At 43.3% G+C, this 17,521-nt stretch overlaps 26 non-coding genes across 26 annotated transcripts; all 26 read right to left on the reverse strand.

Annotated features, from left to right (window-relative positions):
• Positions 1 to 2,445: 2,445 nt before the first annotated feature.
• On the reverse strand, positions 2,446 to 2,518 carry trnav-aac (transfer RNA valine (anticodon AAC)). Its single transcript has one exon. It is a non-coding gene; the product is annotated as a tRNA-Val (tRNA).
• Positions 2,519 to 2,754: 236 nt separating this feature from the next.
• trnav-uac (transfer RNA valine (anticodon UAC)) lies at positions 2,755 to 2,827 on the reverse strand. The gene has a single exon. It is a non-coding gene; the product is annotated as a tRNA-Val (tRNA).
• Positions 2,828 to 3,628: 801 nt separating this feature from the next.
• trnav-aac (transfer RNA valine (anticodon AAC)) lies at positions 3,629 to 3,701 on the reverse strand. Its single transcript has one exon. It is a non-coding gene; the product is annotated as a tRNA-Val (tRNA).
• Positions 3,702 to 5,793: 2,092 nt separating this feature from the next.
• Positions 5,794 to 5,866, reverse strand: trnav-cac (transfer RNA valine (anticodon CAC)). Its single transcript has one exon. It is a non-coding gene; the product is annotated as a tRNA-Val (tRNA).
• Positions 5,867 to 6,000: 134 nt separating this feature from the next.
• Positions 6,001 to 6,073, reverse strand: trnav-aac (transfer RNA valine (anticodon AAC)). The gene has a single exon. It is a non-coding gene; the product is annotated as a tRNA-Val (tRNA).
• A 236-nt stretch (positions 6,074 to 6,309) lies between these two features.
• Positions 6,310 to 6,382, reverse strand: trnav-uac (transfer RNA valine (anticodon UAC)). Its single transcript has one exon. It is a non-coding gene; the product is annotated as a tRNA-Val (tRNA).
• An 803-nt stretch (positions 6,383 to 7,185) lies between these two features.
• Positions 7,186 to 7,258, reverse strand: trnav-aac (transfer RNA valine (anticodon AAC)). The gene has a single exon. It is a non-coding gene; the product is annotated as a tRNA-Val (tRNA).
• Positions 7,259 to 7,494: 236 nt separating this feature from the next.
• On the reverse strand, positions 7,495 to 7,567 carry trnav-uac (transfer RNA valine (anticodon UAC)). Its single transcript has one exon. It is a non-coding gene; the product is annotated as a tRNA-Val (tRNA).
• A 614-nt stretch (positions 7,568 to 8,181) lies between these two features.
• trnav-cac (transfer RNA valine (anticodon CAC)) lies at positions 8,182 to 8,254 on the reverse strand. The gene has a single exon. It is a non-coding gene; the product is annotated as a tRNA-Val (tRNA).
• Positions 8,255 to 8,385: 131 nt separating this feature from the next.
• trnav-aac (transfer RNA valine (anticodon AAC)) lies at positions 8,386 to 8,458 on the reverse strand. Its single transcript has one exon. It is a non-coding gene; the product is annotated as a tRNA-Val (tRNA).
• A 1,104-nt stretch (positions 8,459 to 9,562) lies between these two features.
• trnav-uac (transfer RNA valine (anticodon UAC)) lies at positions 9,563 to 9,635 on the reverse strand. Its single transcript has one exon. It is a non-coding gene; the product is annotated as a tRNA-Val (tRNA).
• A 718-nt stretch (positions 9,636 to 10,353) lies between these two features.
• Positions 10,354 to 10,426, reverse strand: trnav-aac (transfer RNA valine (anticodon AAC)). Its single transcript has one exon. It is a non-coding gene; the product is annotated as a tRNA-Val (tRNA).
• Positions 10,427 to 11,314: 888 nt separating this feature from the next.
• trnav-cac (transfer RNA valine (anticodon CAC)) lies at positions 11,315 to 11,387 on the reverse strand. The gene has a single exon. It is a non-coding gene; the product is annotated as a tRNA-Val (tRNA).
• Positions 11,388 to 11,511: 124 nt separating this feature from the next.
• trnav-cac (transfer RNA valine (anticodon CAC)) lies at positions 11,512 to 11,584 on the reverse strand. Its single transcript has one exon. It is a non-coding gene; the product is annotated as a tRNA-Val (tRNA).
• Positions 11,585 to 11,704: 120 nt separating this feature from the next.
• On the reverse strand, positions 11,705 to 11,777 carry trnav-cac (transfer RNA valine (anticodon CAC)). Its single transcript has one exon. It is a non-coding gene; the product is annotated as a tRNA-Val (tRNA).
• Positions 11,778 to 12,690: 913 nt separating this feature from the next.
• trnav-cac (transfer RNA valine (anticodon CAC)) lies at positions 12,691 to 12,763 on the reverse strand. Its single transcript has one exon. It is a non-coding gene; the product is annotated as a tRNA-Val (tRNA).
• A 123-nt stretch (positions 12,764 to 12,886) lies between these two features.
• Positions 12,887 to 12,959, reverse strand: trnav-aac (transfer RNA valine (anticodon AAC)). Its single transcript has one exon. It is a non-coding gene; the product is annotated as a tRNA-Val (tRNA).
• A 236-nt stretch (positions 12,960 to 13,195) lies between these two features.
• trnav-uac (transfer RNA valine (anticodon UAC)) lies at positions 13,196 to 13,268 on the reverse strand. The gene has a single exon. It is a non-coding gene; the product is annotated as a tRNA-Val (tRNA).
• Positions 13,269 to 13,872: 604 nt separating this feature from the next.
• Positions 13,873 to 13,945, reverse strand: trnav-cac (transfer RNA valine (anticodon CAC)). The gene has a single exon. It is a non-coding gene; the product is annotated as a tRNA-Val (tRNA).
• A 123-nt stretch (positions 13,946 to 14,068) lies between these two features.
• On the reverse strand, positions 14,069 to 14,141 carry trnav-aac (transfer RNA valine (anticodon AAC)). The gene has a single exon. It is a non-coding gene; the product is annotated as a tRNA-Val (tRNA).
• A 236-nt stretch (positions 14,142 to 14,377) lies between these two features.
• trnav-uac (transfer RNA valine (anticodon UAC)) lies at positions 14,378 to 14,450 on the reverse strand. The gene has a single exon. It is a non-coding gene; the product is annotated as a tRNA-Val (tRNA).
• Positions 14,451 to 15,054: 604 nt separating this feature from the next.
• On the reverse strand, positions 15,055 to 15,127 carry trnav-cac (transfer RNA valine (anticodon CAC)). Its single transcript has one exon. It is a non-coding gene; the product is annotated as a tRNA-Val (tRNA).
• A 123-nt stretch (positions 15,128 to 15,250) lies between these two features.
• On the reverse strand, positions 15,251 to 15,323 carry trnav-aac (transfer RNA valine (anticodon AAC)). The gene has a single exon. It is a non-coding gene; the product is annotated as a tRNA-Val (tRNA).
• Positions 15,324 to 15,559: 236 nt separating this feature from the next.
• trnav-uac (transfer RNA valine (anticodon UAC)) lies at positions 15,560 to 15,632 on the reverse strand. The gene has a single exon. It is a non-coding gene; the product is annotated as a tRNA-Val (tRNA).
• A 604-nt stretch (positions 15,633 to 16,236) lies between these two features.
• Positions 16,237 to 16,309, reverse strand: trnav-cac (transfer RNA valine (anticodon CAC)). Its single transcript has one exon. It is a non-coding gene; the product is annotated as a tRNA-Val (tRNA).
• A 138-nt stretch (positions 16,310 to 16,447) lies between these two features.
• trnav-aac (transfer RNA valine (anticodon AAC)) lies at positions 16,448 to 16,520 on the reverse strand. The gene has a single exon. It is a non-coding gene; the product is annotated as a tRNA-Val (tRNA).
• Between the last annotated feature and the right edge of the window lie 1,001 nt (positions 16,521 to 17,521).

Here is a 17,521-nt window from a genome sequence, read left to right on the forward strand (position 1 = left end):
TTACATTAATGAAATTTTACTTAAGTACAAGTAAAAGTACCAGTCTAAAATTCAACTCAAGTAAAAGTAAAAAGTAACTCATTTAAAATTTACTCAGAGTAAAAATTACTTAGTTACATTTTAACAGTGGGAGGGAGTCAAAAATGGGACAGGCCAAGGGTGTCAAACTCAGTTCCTGGAGGGCCACAGTCCTGCACAGTTTAGATTTAACCCTAATTAAACACACCTGATCCAGCTAATCTAATCATTTAGGTTTATTTGAAAACTACATGATATGTGTGCTGGAGCAGGGGTAGAACTAAACTCTGCAGGGCTACGACCCTCCAGGAACTGAGTTTGACACCCCTGGGATAGGTCTATTAATCTCAAACTAGTTGTTTTTAATTAAAGGAATCAGTTATTTAGAATAATAAAACAATTGGGCTGTTACCAGGCAAATCAGTATCAACAAACTCATCTTTTAATGCAGAGGAAATGCAGTAGATTCATTGGAAGTGGCATTTAGATGTATTACACTGTTTAGTGCAGGACAAGAATGCATTTAACCTGCAGTTACAAATGCATGAATAATGTTTTGATATACAAGACATAAAATGTTGAATACTCATTTGAAATGATAAGAAATTAATTATTTAAAAAAATCAAGATACTTTAAATGTGAAATTAAAATGGCCAGTATGTGTCAGCAAGTCACTGTTAATAAGTGAGTCATTGCGATTGAACCGAATCATTTAAACGGTTGATTCATTCAGGAACGAAACACTGTCACGTTGCTCAGAGACGCAAAACTGTGCTTTGGTGGCTGTGTTTGGAATTATTTTCTGTTGTAGAAATAGAGCTAAAAAGGCAATATGGTGTCTAAAACGTAAGTCTCTTAATTAACTTGTTTACTGAACTGTTATATATGTATTTATGTATGTATATATTTATGATGATTTTTGGAGGAAAAGACGGCCTTCTTTGTGTGAATTTGATTTAATATATGAAATTATATAAATATGTGAATTTTCTGCCCCTATATCTTCAATTTTGTGATCATTCTAAATGCATTTTAGGAGACTGAATCACACAGTGAAAGAACGCACTATAAATGCGCGCGCACATCATTAAAACAAAAATTATGATATTATCACAGACGATATATATAGCACACTCCTCACCACTGTCTTTTTGGCTAATTTGTGTAAAACCTCTTGCTAACATGTCAAAGCTTCATTTTAACCACCAATGCAACGATGCAATTATTTAGCTTAGCTCTACATTCTTGCGAAGAGTGGATGTCTCGTCGAGATTTTATAAGCTGCTAGTTTGGTCTTCCTAGGCAAGTACAGCTTACACTGCATAATAGAGCATACATATGGCCAGGGGTTCACTTCATTTCCTTCGAGTTAAACTGCAGAATATGACGGGGTTTCGTTTTCAGCGGTGTCTGCACCACTAACGCCTGTTTTGTCCGTCTGCATCTTTCTTGTGGTTTTAGCGCCAGTTTGCCCTCCTGCCCATTTACTGCCGTAGTTTCCAGGGAGCGAATTTTTTTTTTTTTTTTTTTTTTTTACTCAGTAATTAATGTGTTTTAAAATGTAGCGAAGTACAATACTTTAAACAAAATATACTTAAGTAAGAGTAAAATTACAGATTAAAAAAATTACTTTAAAAAGTATTAGTACACAAAAAAGCTACTCAATTACAGTAACGCGAGTAAATGTAATTCGTTACTTTCCACCTCTGAACACAATCATGTACATACATGCATTTCACATATTATTACAGCCCAGTTTGTGCTGATTACAGTGAGATTAGTCTTTACCCATTTAGATATTTATAAGAAACTGAAAAAAGCACAAATGTCAAGGCATGACAAAACTTCTCCAGGCCCCAAAAATACCCTTAGACTCCAGAGGGTTAAAGTACAGAGTCTGTCGGTGTGGCAGTTACTGCTGCCTAGTGTGGCTTAATAATTGTCTTCACACCTGTGTAAAGAAAGGCCTTAGTGACGTAGAGCTGCTGCCTAACAGAGGGCCACTCTGACAAATATCTTCGTTCGTGTTCCTCAGAAGAAAGCCACGCAGGCTTAAAATGGCACGAGTGTGGGTTAGGTTTAGGTCAAACAGTGACTGCTCTTTCATTTCTGCATCAACTACACCTTTGCTGACTATATTCATGCCTCTTGGCCGCAAAGCTTCGGTAGCGTTGAGTTCCTCCTCAAAAGAATGCCAATTGAACCATTGTGAAAAAGAGATTCAGCGTTCCCGCCCAGTTTCAAACTGGGGACCTTTTGCTTGTGAGGCGAACGTGATAACCACTACACTACGGAAGCCTACCTACCTCCCTCAAACAGTCCAACATTTTTAATTGAAGGCTCTGTAAAATGTGCATAAAGGTAATGTCTTCTAAAGCCCACAGTCGGCTAAAAAGGGTTCATACTTTTCATCAAAAGGAAGCGGCTGTTTCTGCTCGGTTTCGAACCGAGGACCTTTCGCGTGTTAGGCGAACGTGATGACCACTACACTACAGAAACTCCCCACTTCCACACTAGTTCTCTTTCGCCATAATCTATACAATGATGTGCCCAAAAGCAAATAGGCAATCTGTGTAAATCCCACACACAACAGGACAGAGTTCATTCGGCGTGGCAGTCTACGCCGAGTTTCCAAATAATTTCCCTTAACTTACCTCGGAATTAAGGCGTTTGCAGCTCGGACCACCTGCCTACCAGACAGCCATTTCACCACAGAAAGAAAAAAAGGCCCCACCTGTTTCCGCCCAGTTTCGAGCTGGGGACCTTTCGCGTGTAAGGCGAATGTGATAACCTCTACACTACGGAAACCTGCAGTCAAGGTTGTATCTGACCTTTTCATCGCACGCTTCTTGGAGCACGAATAAAATTACAGATTGCGTTGTGCTCTTCAGTCTGCAAATAGCTTTTTTTTGAGTGGCAAACCAAGCATTTTTCCAGTTGTTTGAAGGATTGCTCTGTGACCATTACTTTTTTGCTCTTTTTTAGGTTATTTAATTTAATTGTTTTTAACATTATACGAAATATTTTGTCTTTGAGTGCACCATCCATCTGTTCATTGAAACTGCCTGGTTTAAAGTACAGAGTCTGTCGGTGTGGCAGTTACTGCTGCCTAGTGTGGCTTAATAATTGTCTTCACACCTGTGTAAAGAAAGGCCTTCGTGACGTAGAGTTGCTGCCTAACAGAGGGCCACTCTGACAAATATCTTCTTTCGTGTTCCTCAGAAGAAAGCCACGCAGGCTTGAAATGGCACGAGTGTGGGTTAGGTTTAGGTCAAACAGTGACTGCTCTTTCATTTCTGCATCAACTACACCTTTGCTGACTATATTCATGCCTCTTGGCCGCAAAGCTTCGGTAGCGTTGAGTTCCTCCTCAACAGAATGCCAATTGAACCATTGTGAAAAAGAAATTCACTGTTCCCGCCCAGTTTCAAACTGGGGACCTTTCGCGTGTGAGGCGAACGTGATAACCACTACACTACGTAAAACTAGCTCCCTCAAACAGTCCAACATTTTTAATTGAAGGCTCTGTAAAATGTGCATAAAGGTAATGTCTTCTAAAGCCCACAGTCGGCTAAAAAGGGTTCATACTTTTCATCAAAAGGAAGCAGCTGTTTCTGCTCGGTTTCGAAACAAGGACCTTTCGCGTGTTAGGCGAACGTGATGACCACTACACTACAGAAACTCCCCACTTCCACAGTAGTTCTCTTTCGCCATAATCTATACAATGATGTGCCCAAACGCAAATAGGCAATCTGCGTAAATCCCACACACAACAGGACAGAGTTCATTCGGCTTGGCAGTCTACGCCAAGTTTCCAAGTAATTTCCCTTAACTTACCTCGGAATTAAGGCGTTTGCAGCTTGGACCACCTGCCTACCAGACAGCCATTTCACCACAGAAAGAACAAAAGCCCCCACCTGTTTCCGCCCAGTTTAGAGCTGGGGACCTTTCGCGTGTAAGGCGAATGTGATAACCTCTAAACTACGGAAACCTGCAGTCAAGGTTGGATCTGACCTTTTCATCGCACGCTTCTTGGAGCACGAATAAAATTACAGATTGCGTTGTGCTCTTCAGTCTGCAAATAGCTTTTTTTAGAGTGGCAAACCAAGCATTTTTCCAGTTGTCTGAAGGATTGCTCTGTGACCATTACTTTTTTGCTCTTTTTTAGGTTATTTAATTTAATTGTTTTTAACGTTATACGAAATATTTTGTCTTTGAGTGCACCATCCATCTGTTCATTGAAACTGCCTGGTTTAAAGTACAGAGTCTGTCGGTGTGGCAGTTACTGCTGCCTAGTGTGGCTTAATAATTGTCTTCACACCTGTGTAAAGAAAGGCCTTCGTGACGTAGAGCTGCTGCCTAACAGAGGGCCACTCTGACAAATATCTTCTTTCGTGTTCCTCAGAAGAAAGCCACGCAGGCTTGAAATGGGACGAGTGTGGGTTAAGTTTAGGTCAAACAGTGACTGCTCTTTCATTTCTGCATCAACTACACCTTTGCTGACTATATTCATGCCTCTTGGCCGCAAAGCTTCGGTAGCGTTGAGTTCCTCCTCAACAGAATGCCAATTGAACCATTGTGAAAAAGAGAATCACTGTTCCCGGCCAGTTTCGAACTGGGGATCTTTCGCGTGTGAGGCAAACGTGATAACCACTACACTACGGAAACCTACCTCCCTCAAACAGTCCAACATTTTTAATTGAAGGCTCTGTAAAATGTGCATAAAGGTAATGTCTTCTAAAGCCCACAGTCGGCTAAAAAGGGTTCATATCATCAAAAGGAAGCAGCTGTTTCTGCTCGGTTTGGAATCGAGGACCTTTCGCGTGTTAGGCGAACGTGATGACCACTACACTACAGAAACTCCCCACTTCCACACTAGTTCTCTTTCGCCATAATCTATACAATGATGTGCCCAAACGCAAATAGGCAATCTGCGTAAATCCCACACACAAAAGGACAAAGTTCATTCGGCGTGGCAGTCTACGCCGAGTTTCCAAATAATTTCCCTTAACTTACCTCGGAATTAAGGCGTTTGCAGCTTGGACCACCTGCCTACCAGACAGCCATTTCACCACAGAAAGAACAAAAGCCCCCACCTGTTTCCACCCAGTTTCGAGCTGGGGACCTTTCGCGTGTAAGGCGAATGTGATAACCTCTAAACTACGGAAACCTGCAGTCAAGGTTGGATCTGACCTTTTCATCGCACGCTTCTTGGAGCACGTATAAAATTACAGATTGCGTTGTGCTCTTCAGTCTGCAAATAGCTTTTTTTTGAGTGGCAAACCAAGCATTTTTCCAGTTGTCTGAAGGATTTCTCTGTGACCAATACTTTTTTGCTCTTTTTTAGGTTATTTAATTTAATTGTTTTTAACGTTATACGAAATATTTTGTCTATGAGTGCACCATCCATCTGTTCATTGAAACTGCCTGGTTTAAAGTACAGAGTCTGTCGGTGTGGCAGTTACTGCTGCCTAGTGTGGCTTAATAATTGTCTTCACACCTGTGTAAAGAAAGACCTTCGTGACGTAGAGCTGCTGCCTAACAGAGGGCCACTCTGACAAATATCTTCTTTCGTGTTCCTCAGAAGAAAGCCACGCAGGCTTGAAATGGCACAAGTTTGGTTTAGGTTTAGGTCAAACAGTGACTGCTCTTTCATTTCTGCATCAACTACACCTTTGCTGACTATATTCATGCCTCTTGGCCGCAAAGCTTCGGTAGCATTGAGTTCCTCCTCAACAGAATGCCAATTGAACCATTGTGAAAAAGAGATTCACTGTTCCCGCCCAGTTTTGAACTGGGGACCTTTCGCGTGTGAGGCGAACGTGATAACCACTACACTACGGAAACCTACCTACCTACCTACCTCTAAAACAGTCCGACATTTTTAATTGAAGGCTCTGTAAAATGTGCATAAAGGTAATGTCTTCTAAAGCCCACAGTCGGCTAAAAAGGGTTCATACTTTTCATCAAAAGGAAGCAGCTGTTTCTGCTCGGTTTCGAACCGAGGACCTTTCACGTGTTAGGCGAACGTGATGACCACTACACTACAGAAACTCCCCACTTCCACAGTAGTTCTCTTTCGCCATAATCTATACAATGATGTGCCCAAACGCAAATAGGCAATCTGCGTAAATCCCACACACAACAGGACAGAGTTCATTCGGCGTGGCAGTCTATGCCGAGTTTCCAAATAATTTCCCTTAACTTACCTCGGAATTAAGGCGTTTGCAGCTTGGACCACCTGCCTACCAGACAGCCATTTCACCACAGAAAGAACAAAAGCCCCCACCTGTTTCCGCCCAGTTTTGAGCTGGGGACCTTTCGCGTGTAAGGCGAATGTGATAACCTCTACACTACGGAAACCTGCAGTCAAGGTTGGATCTGACCTTTTCATCGCACGCTTCTTGGAGCACGAATAAAATTATAGATTGCGTTGTGCTCTTCAGTCTGCAAATAGCTTTTTTTTGAGTGGCAAACCAAGCATTTTTCCAGTTGTCTGAAGGATTGCTCTGTGACCATTACTTTTTTGCACGTTTTTAGGTTATTTAATTTAATTGTTTTTAACTTTTTATACGAAATATTTTGTCGTTGAGAGCACCATCCATCTGTTCATTGAAACTGCCTGGTTTAAAGTACAGAGTCTGTCGGTGTGGCAGTTACTGCTGCCTAGTGTGGCTTAATAATTGTCTTCACACCTGTGTAAAGAAAGGCCTTCTTGACGTAGAGCTGCTGCCTAACAGAGGGCCACTCTGACAAATATCTTCTTTCGTGTTCCTCAGAAGAAAGCCACGCAGGCTTGAAATGGCACGAGTGTGGGTTAGGTTTAGGTCAAACAGTGACTGCTCTTTCATTTCTGCATCAACTACACCTTTGCTGACTATATTCATGCCTCTTGGCCGCAAAGCTTCGGTAGCGTTGAGTTCCTCCTCAACAGAATGCCAATTGAACCATTGTGAAAAAGAAATTCGCTGTTCCCGCCCAGTTTCAAACTGGGGACCTTTCGCGTGTGAGGCGAACGTGATAACCACTACACTACGTAAAACTAGCTCCCTCAAACAGTCCAACATTTTTAATTGAAGGCTCTGTAAAATGTGCATAAAGGTAATGTCTTCTAAAGCCCACAGTCGGCTAAAAAGGGTTCATACTTTTCATCAAAAGTAAGCAGCTGTTTCTGCTCGGTTTCGAACCGAGGATCTTTCGCGTGTTAGGCGAACGTGATGACCACTACACTACAGAAACTCCCCACTTCCACACTAGTTCTTTTTCGGCATAATCTATACAATGATGTGCCCAAACGCAAATAGGCAATCTGCGTAAATCCCACACACAACAGGACAGAGTTCATTCGGCGTGGCAGTCTACGCCGAGTTTCCAAATAATTTCCCTTAACTTACCTCTGAATTAAGGCGTTTGCAGCTTGGACCACCTGCCTACCAGACAGCCATTTCACCACAGAAAGAACAAAAGCCCCCACCTGTTTCCGCCCAGTTTTGAGCTGGGGACCTTTCGCGTGTAAGGCGAATGTGATAACCTCTACACTACGGAAACCTGCGGTCAAGGTTGGATCTGACCTTTTCATCGAACGCTTCTTGGAGCACGAATAAAATTACAGATTGCGTTGTGCTCTTCAGTCTGCAAATAGCTTTTTTTTGAGTGGCAAACCAAGCATTTTTCCAGTTGTCTGAAGGATTGCTCTGTGACCATTACTTTTTTGCTCTTTATTAAGTTATTTAATTTAATTGTTTTTAACGTTATACAAAATATTTTGTCTTTGAGTGCACCATCCATCTGTTCATTGAAACTGCCTGGTTTAAAGTACAGAGTCTGTCGGTGTGGCAGTTACTGCTGCCTAGTGTGGCTTAATAATTGTCTTTACACCTGTGTAAAGACAGGCCTTCGTGACGTAGAGCTACTGCCTAACAGAGGGCCACTCTGACAAATAACTTCTTTCGTGTTCCTCAGAAGAAAGCCACGCAGGCTTGAAATGGCACGAGTGTGGGTTAGGTTTAGGTCAAACAGTGACTGCTCTTTCATTTCTGCATCAACTACACATTTGCTGACTATATTCATGCCTCTTGGCATGAAAAAAGCCGAAAGCTTCGGTAGCGTTGAGTTCCTCCTCAACAGAATGCCAATTGAACCATTGTGAAAAAGAGATTCACTGTTCCCACCCAGTTTCAAACTGGGGACCTTTCGCGTGTGAGGCGAACGTGATAACCACTACACTACGGAAACCTACCTACCTACCTCTCCAAACAGTCCAACATTTTTAATTGAAGGCTCTGTAAAATGTGCATAAAGGTAATGTCTTCTAAAGCCCACAGTCGGCTAAAAAGGGTTCATACTTTTCATCAAAAGGAAGCAGCTGTTTCTGCTCGGTTTCGAACCGAGGACCTTTCACGTGTTAGGCGAACGTGATGACCACTACACTACAGAAACTCCCCACTTCCACACTAGTTCTCTTTCGCCATAATCTATACAATGATGTGCCCAAACGCAAATAGGCAATCTGCGTAAATCCCACACACAACAGGACAGAGTTCATTCGGCGTGGCAGTCTATGCTGAGTTTCCAAATAATTTCCCTTAACTTACCTCGGAATTAAGGCGTTTGCAGCTTGGACCACCTGCCTACCAGACAGCCATTTCACCACAGAAAGAAAAAAAGCCCCCACCTGTTTCCGCCCAGGGGACCTTTCGCGTGTAAGGCGAATGTGATAACCTCTACACTACGGAAACCTGCAGTCAAGGTTGTATCTGACCTTTTCATCGCACGCTTCTTGGAGCACGAATAAAATTACAGATTGCGTTGTGCTCTTCAGTCTGCAAATAGCTTTTTTTTGAGTGGCAAACCAAGCATTTTTCCAGTTGTTTGAAGGATTGCTCTGTGACCATTACTTTTTTGCTCTTTTTTAGGTTATTTAATTTAATTGTTTTTAACATTATACGAAATATTTTGTCTTTGAGTGCACCATCCATCTGTTCATTGAAACTGCCTGGTTTAAAGTACAGAGTCTGTCGGTGTGGCAGTTACTGCTGCCTAGTGTGGCTTAATAATTGTCTTCACACCTGTGTAAAGAAAGGCCTTCGTGACGTAGAGCTGCTGCCTAACAGAGGGCCACTCTGACGAATATCTTCGTTCGTGTTCCTCAGAAGAAAGCCACGCAGGCTTAAAATGACACGAGTGTGGGTTAGGTTTAGGTCAAACAGTGACTGCTCTTTCATTTCTGCATCAACTACACCTTTGCTGACTATATTCATGCCTCTTGGCCGCAAAGCTTCGGTAGCGTTGAGTTCCTCCTCAAAAGAATGCCAATTGAACCATTGTGAAAAAGAGATTCAGTGTTCCCGCCCAGTTTCAAACTGGGGACCTTTTGCTTGTGAGGCGAACGTGATAACCACTACACTACGGAAGCCTACCTACCTCCCTCAAACAGTCCAACATTTTTAATTGAAGGCTCTGTAAAATGTGCATAAAGGTAATGTCTTCTAAAGCCCACAGTCGGCTAAAAAGGGTTCATACTTTTCATCAAAAGGAAGCAGCTGTTTCTGCTCGGTTTCGAACCAAGGACCTTTCGCGTGTAAGGCGAACGTGATGACCACTACACTACAGAAACTCCCCACTTCCACACTAGTTCTCTTTCGCCATAATCTATACAATGATGTGCCCAAACGCAAATAGGCAATCTGTGTAAATCCCACACACAATAGGACAGAGTTCATTCGGCGTGGCAGTCTACGCCGAGTTTCCAAATAATTTCCCTTAACTTACCTCGGAATTAAGGCGTTTGCAGCTTGGACCACCTGCCTACCAACCAGCCATTTCACCACAGAAAGAACAAAAGCCCCCTCCTGTTTCGAGCTGGGGACCTTTCGCGTGTAAGGCGAATGTGATAACCTCTAAACTACGGAAACCTGCAGTCAAGGTTGGATCTGACCTTTTCATCGCACGCTTCTTGGAGCACGAATAAAATTACAGATTGCGTTGTGCTCTTCAGTCTGCAAATAGCTTTTTTTAGAGTGGCAAACCTCGGAACTTACCTCGGAAATAAGGCGTTTGCAGCTTGGACCACCTGCCTACCAGACAGCCATTTCACCAAAGAAAGAACAAAAGCCCCCACCTGTTTCCGCCCAGTTTCGAACTGGGAACCTTTCGCGTGTGAGGAGAACGTGATAACCACTACACTACGGAAACCTACCTACCTACCTACCTACCTCCCTCAAACAGTCCAACATTTTTAAATGAAGGCTCTGTAAAATGTGCATAAAGGTAATGTCTTCTAAAGCCCACAGTCGGCTAAAAAGGGTTCATACTTTTCATCAAAAGGAAGCAGCTGTTTCTGCTCGGTTTCGAACCAAGGACCTTTCGCGTGTTAGGCGAACGTGATGACCACTACACTACAGAATCTCCCCACTTTCACAGTAGTCCTCTTTCGCCATAATCTATACAATGATGTGCCCAAGCGCAAATAGGCAATCTGCGTAAATCCCACACACAACAGGACAAAGTTCATTCGGCGTGGCAGTCTACGCCGAGTTTCCAAATAATTTCCCTTAACTTACCTCGGAATTAAGGCGTTTGCAGCTTGGACCACCTGCCTACCAGACAGCCATTTCACCACAGAAAGAACAAAAGCCCCCACCTGTTTCCGCCCAGTTTCGAGCTGGGGACCTTTCGCGTGTAAGGCGAATGTGATAACCTCTAAACTACGGAAAGCTGCAGTCAAGGTTGGATCTGACCTTTTCATCGCACGCTTCTTGGAGCACGTATAAAATTACAGATTGCGTTGTGCTCTTCAGTCTGCAAATAGCTTTTTTTTGAGTGGCAAACCAAGCATTTTTCCAGTTGTCTGAAGGATTTCTCTGTGACCATTACTTTTTTGCTCTTTTTTAGGTTATACGAAATATTTTGTCTTTGAGTGCACCATCCATCTGTTCATTGAAACTGCCTGGTTTAAAGTACAGAGTCTGTCGGTGTGGCAGTTACTGCTGCCTAGTGTGGCTTAATAATTGTCTTCACACCTGTGTAAAGAAAGACCTTCGTGACGTAGAGCTGCTGCCTAACAGAGGGCCACTCTGACAAATATCTTCTTTCGTGTTCCTCAGAAGAAAGCCACGCAGGCTTGAAATGGCACGAGTGTGGGTTAGGTTTAGGTCAAACAGTGACTGCTCTTTCATTTCTGCATCAACTACACCTTTGCTGACTATATTCATGCCTCTTGGCCGCAAAGCTTCGGTAGCATTGAGTTCCTCCTCAACAGAATGCCAATTGAACCATTGTGAAAAAGAGATTCACTGTTCCTGCCCAGTTTCGAACTGGGGACCTTTCGCGTGTGAGGCGAACGTGATAACCACTACACTACGGAAACCTACCTCCCTCAAACAGTCACACATTTTTAATTGAAGGCTCTGTAAAATGTGCATAAAGGTAATGTCTTCTAAAGCCCACAGTCGGCTAAAAAGGGTTCATACTTTTCATCAAAAGGAAGCAGCTGTTTCTGCTCGGTTTCGAACCGAGGACCTTTCGCGTGTGAGGCGAACGTGATAACCACTACACTACGGAAACCTACCTCCCTCAAACAGTCCAACATTTTTAATTGAAGGCTCTGTAAAATGTGCATAAAGGTAATGTCTTCTAAAGCCCACAGTCGGCTAAAAAGGGTTCATATCATCAAAAGGAAGCAGCTGTTTCTGCTCGGTTTCGAACCAAGGACCTTTCGCGTGTGAGGCAAACGTGATGACCACTACACTACAGAAACTCCCCACTTCCACAGTAGTTCTCTTTCGCCATAATCTATACAATGATGTGCCCAAACGCAAATAGGCAATCTGCGTAAATCCCACACACAACAAGACAGAGTTCATTCGGCTTGGCAGTCTACGCCGAGTTTCCAAGTAAATTCCCTTAACTTACCTCGGAATTAAGGCGTTTGCAGCTTGGACCACCTGCCTACCAGACAGCCATTTCACCACAGAAAGAACAAAAGCCCCCTCCTGTTTCCGCCCAGTTTCGAGCTGGGGACCTTTCGCGTGTAAGGCAAATGTGATAACCTCTAAACTACGGAAACCTGCAGTCAAGGTTGGATCTGACCTTTTCATCGCACGCTTCTTGGAGCACGTATAAAATTACAGATTGCGTTGTGCTCTTCAGTCTGCAAATAGCTTTTTTTAGAGTGGCAAACCAAGCATTTTTCCAGTTGTCTGAAGGATTGCTCTGTGACCATTACTTTTTTGCTCTTTTTTAGGTTATTTAATTTAATTGTTTTTAACGTTATACGAAATATTTTGTCTTTGAGTGCACCATCCATCTGTTCATTGAAACTGCCTGGTTTGAAGTACAGAGTCTATCGGTGTGGCAGTTACTGCTGCCTAGTGTGGCTTAATAATTGTCTTCACACCTGTGTAAAGAAAGGCCTTCGTGACGTAGAGCTGCTGCCTAACAGAGGGCCACTCTGACAAATATCTTCTTTCGTGTTCCTCAGAAGAAAGCCACGCAGGCTTGAAATGGCACGAGTGTGGGATAGGTTTAGGTCAAACAGTGACTGCTCTTTCATTTCTGCATCAACTACACCTTTGCTAACTATATTCATGCCTCTTGGCCGCAAAGCTTCGGTAGCATTGGGTTCCTCCTCAACAGAATGCCAATTGAACCATTGTGAAAAAGAGATTCACTGTTCCCGCCCAGTTTCGAACTGGGGACCTTTCGCGTGTGAGGCGAACGTGATAACCACTACACTACGGAAACCTACCCGCTAAAACAGTCCAACATTTTTAATTGAAGTCTCTGTAAAATGTGCATAAAGGTAATGTCTTCTAAAGCCCACAGTCGGCTAAAAAGGGTTCATACTTTTCATCAAAAGGAAGCAGCTGTTTCTGCTCGGTTTTGAACCAAGGACCTTTCCCGTGTTAGGTGAACGTGATGACCACTACACTACAGAAACTCCCCACTTCCACACTAGTTCTCTTTCGCCATAATCTATACAATGATGTGCCCAAAAGCAAATAGGCAATCTGTGTAAATCCCACACACAACAGGACAGAGTTCATTCGGCGTGGCAGTCTACGCCGAGTTTCCAAATAATTTCCCTTAACTTACCTCGGAATTAAGGCGTTTGCAGCTTGGACCAGCTGCCTACCAGACAGCCATTTCACCACAGAAAGAAAAAAAGCCCCCACCTGTTTCCGCCCAGTTTCGAGCTGGGGACCTTTCGCGTGTAAGGCGAATGTGATAACCTCTACACTACGGAAACCTGCAGTCAAGGTTGTATCTGACATTTTCATCGCACGCTTCTTGGAGCACGAATAAAATTACAGATTGCGTTGTGCTCTTCAGTCTGCAAATAGCTTTTTTTTGAGTGGCAAACCAAGCATTTTTCCAGTTGTTTGAAGGATTGCTCTGTGACCATTACTTTTTTGCTCTTTTTTAGGTTATTTAATTTAATTGTTTTTAACATTATACGAAATATTTTGTCTTTGAGTGCACCATCCATCTATTCATTGAAACTGCCTGGTTTAAAGTACAGAGTCTGTCGGTGTGGCAGTTACTGCTGCCTAGTGTGGCTTAATAATTGTCTTCACACCTGTGTAAAGAAAGGCCTTCGTGACGTAGAGCTGCTGCCTAACAGAGGGCCACTCTGACAAATATCTTCTTTCGTGTTCCTCAGAAGAAAGCCACGCAGGCTTGAAATGGCACGAGTGTGGGTTAGGTTTAGGTCAAACAGTGACTGCTCTTTCATTTCTGCATCAACTACACCTTTGCTGACTATATTCATGCCTCTTGGCCGCAAAGCTTCGGTAGCATTGGGTTCCTCCTCAACAGAATGCCAATTGAACCATTGTGAAAAAGAGATTCACTGTTCCCGCCCAGTTTCGAACTGGGGACCTTTCGCGTGTGAGGCGAACGTGATAACCACTACACTACGGAAACCTACCCGCTAAAACAGTCCAACATTTTTAATTGAAGTCTCTGTAAAATGTGCATAAAGGTAATGTCTTCTAAAGCCCACAGTCGGCTAAAAAGGGTTCATACTTTTCATCAAAAGGAAGCAGCTGTTTCTGCTCGGTTTTGAACCAAGGACCTTTCGCGTGTTAGGTGAACGTGATGACCACTACACTACAGAAACTCCCCACTTCCACACTAGTTCTCTTTCGCCATAATCTATACAATGATGTGCCCAAAAGCAAATAGGCAATCTGTGTAAATCCCACACACAACAGGACAGAGTTCATTCGGCGTGGCAGTCTACGCCGAGTTTCCAAATAATTTCCCTTAACTTACCTCGGAATTAAGGCGTTTGCAGCTTGGACCAGCTGCCTACCAGACAGCCATTTCACCACAGAAAGAAAAAAAGCCCCCACCTGTTTCCGCCCAGTTTCGAGCTGGGGACCTTTCGCGTGTAAGGCGAATGTGATAACCTCTACACTACGGAAACCTGCAGTCAAGGTTGTATCTGACATTTTCATCGCACGCTTCTTGGAGCACGAATAAAATTACAGATTGCGTTGTGCTCTTCAGTCTGCAAATAGCTTTTTTTTGAGTGGCAAACCAAGCATTTTTCCAGTTGTTTGAAGGATTGCTCTGTGACCATTACTTTTTTGCTCTTTTTTAGGTTATTTAATTTAATTGTTTTTAACATTATACGAAATATTTTGTCTTTGAGTGCACCATCCATCTATTCATTGAAACTGCCTGGTTTAAAGTACAGAGTCTGTCGGTGTGGCAGTTACTGCTGCCTAGTGTGGCTTAATAATTGTCTTCACACCTGTGTAAAGAAAGGCCTTCGTGACGTAGAGCTGCTGCCTAACAGAGGGCCACTCTGACAAATATCTTCTTTCGTGTTCCTCAGAAGAAAGCCACGCAGGCTTGAAATGGCACGAGTGTGGGTTAGGTTTAGGTCAAACAGTGACTGCTCTTTCATTTCTGCATCAACTACACCTTTGCTGACTATATTCATGCCTCTTGGCCGCAAAGCTTCGGTAGCATTGGGTTCCTCCTCAACAGAATGCCAATTGAACCATTGTGAAAAAGAGATTCACTGTTCCCGCCCAGTTTCGAACTGGGGACCTTTCGCGTGTGAGGCGAACGTGATAACCACTACACTACGGAAACCTACCCGCTAAAACAGTCCAACATTTTTAATTGAAGTCTCTGTAAAATGTGCATAAAGGTAATGTCTTCTAAAGCCCACAGTCGGCTAAAAAGGGTTCATACTTTTCATCAAAAGGAAGCAGCTGTTTCTGCTCGGTTTTGAACCAAGGACCTTTCGCGTGTTAGGTGAACGTGATGACCACTACACTACAGAAACTCCCCACTTCCACACTAGTTCTCTTTCGCCATAATCTATACAATGATGTGCCCAAAAGCAAATAGGCAATCTGTGTAAATCCCACACACAACAGGACAGAGTTCATTCGGCGTGGCAGTCTACGCCGAGTTTCCAAATAATTTCCCTTAACTTACCTCGGAATTCAGGCGTTTGCAGCTTGGACCAGCTGCCTACCAGACAGCCATTTCACCACAGAAAGAAAAAAAGCCCCCACCTGTTTCCGCCCAGTTTCGAGCTGGGGACCTTTCGCGTGTAAGGCGAATGTGATAACCTCTACACTACGGAAACCTGCAGTCAAGGTTGTATCTGACATTTTCATCGCACGCTTCTTGGAGCACGAATAAAATTACAGATTGCGTTGTGCTCTTCAGTCTGCAAATAGCTTTTTTTTGAGTGGCAAACCAAGCATTTTTCCAGTTGTTTGAAGGATTGCTCTGTGACCATTACTTTTTTGCTCTTTTTTAGGTTATTTAATTTAATTGTTTTTAACATTATACAAAATATTTTGTCTTTGAGTGCACCATCCATCTGTTCATTGAAACTGCCTGGTTTAAAGTACAGAGTCTGTCGGTGTGGCAGTTACTGCTGCCTAGTGTGGCTTAATAATTGTCTTCACACCTGTGTAAAGAAAGGCCTTTGTGACGTAGAGCTGCTGCCTAACAGAGGGCCACTCTGACAAATATCTTCTTTCGTGTTCCTCAGAAGAAAGCCACGCAGGCTTGAAATGGCACGAGTGTGGGTTAGGTTTAGGTCAAACAGTGACTGCTCTTTCATTTCTGCATCAACTACACCTTTGCTGACTATATTCATGCCTCTTGGCCGCAAAGCTTCGGTAGCATTGAGTTCCTCCTCAACAGAATGCCAATTGAACCATTGTGAAAAAGAGATTCACTGTTCGCGCCCAGTTTCGAACTGGGGACCTTTCGCGTGTGAGGCGAACGTGATAACCACTACACTACGGAAACCTACCTACCTACCTACCTACCTCTAAAACAGTCCAACATTTTTAATTGAAGTCTCTGTAAAATGTGCATAAAGGTAATGTCTTCTAAAGCCCACAGTCGGCTAAAAAGGGTTCATACTTTTCATCAAAAGGAAGCAGCTGTTTCTGCTCGGTTTCGAACCGAGGACCTTTCGCGTGTTAGGCGAACGTGATGACCACTACACTACAGAAACTCCCCACTTCCACACTAGTTCTCTTTCGCCATAATCTATACAATGATGTGCCCAAAAGCAAATAGGCAATCTGTGTAAATCCCACACACTACAGGACAGAGTTAATTCCGCGTGGCAGTCTACGCCGAGTTTCCAAATAATTTCCCTTAACTTACCTCGGAATTAAGGCGTTTGCAGCTTGGACCACCTGCCTACCAGACAGCTATTTCACCACAGAAAGAAAAAAAGCCCCCACCTGTTTCCGCCCAGTTTCGAGCTGGGGACCTTTCACGTGTAAGGCGAATGTGATAACCTCTACACTACAGAAACCTGCAGTCAAGGTTGTATCTGACCTTTCCATCGCACGCTTCTTGGAGCACGAATAAAATTACAGATTGCGTTGTGCTCTTCAGTCTGCAAATAGCTTTTTTTTGAGTGGCAAACCAAGCATTTTTCCAGTTGTCTGAAGGATTGCTCTGTGACCATTACTTTTTGCTCCTTTTTAGGTTATTTAATTTAATTGTTTTTAACATTATACGAAATATTTTGTCTTTGAGTGCACCATCCATCTGTTCATTGAAACTGCCTGGTTTAAAGTACAGAGTCTGTCGGTGTGGCAGTTACTGCTGCCTAGTGTGGCTTAATAATTGTCTTCACACCTGTGTAAAGAAAGGCCTTCGTGACGTAGAGCTGCTGCCTAACAGAGGGCCACTCTGACAAATTTCTTCGTTCGTGTTCCTCAGAAGAAAGCCACGCAGGCTTAAAATGGCACGAGTGTGGGTTAGGTTTAGGTCAAACAGTGACTGCTCTTTCATTTCTGCATCAACTACACCTTTGCTGACTATATTCATGCCTCTTGGCCGCAAAGCTTCGGTAGCGTTGAGTTCCTCCTCAAAAGAATGCCAATTGAACCATTGTGAAAAAGAGATTCACTGTTCCCACCCAGTTTCAAACTGGGGATCTTTTGCTTGTGAGGCGAACGTGATAACCACTACACTACGGAAGCCTACCTACATCCCGCA

Source organism: Carassius carassius, chromosome 22 (assembly GCF_963082965.1).
Source record: "Carassius carassius chromosome 22, fCarCar2.1, whole genome shotgun sequence".
Lineage (NCBI taxonomy): Eukaryota > Metazoa > Chordata > Actinopteri > Cypriniformes > Cyprinidae > Carassius > Carassius carassius.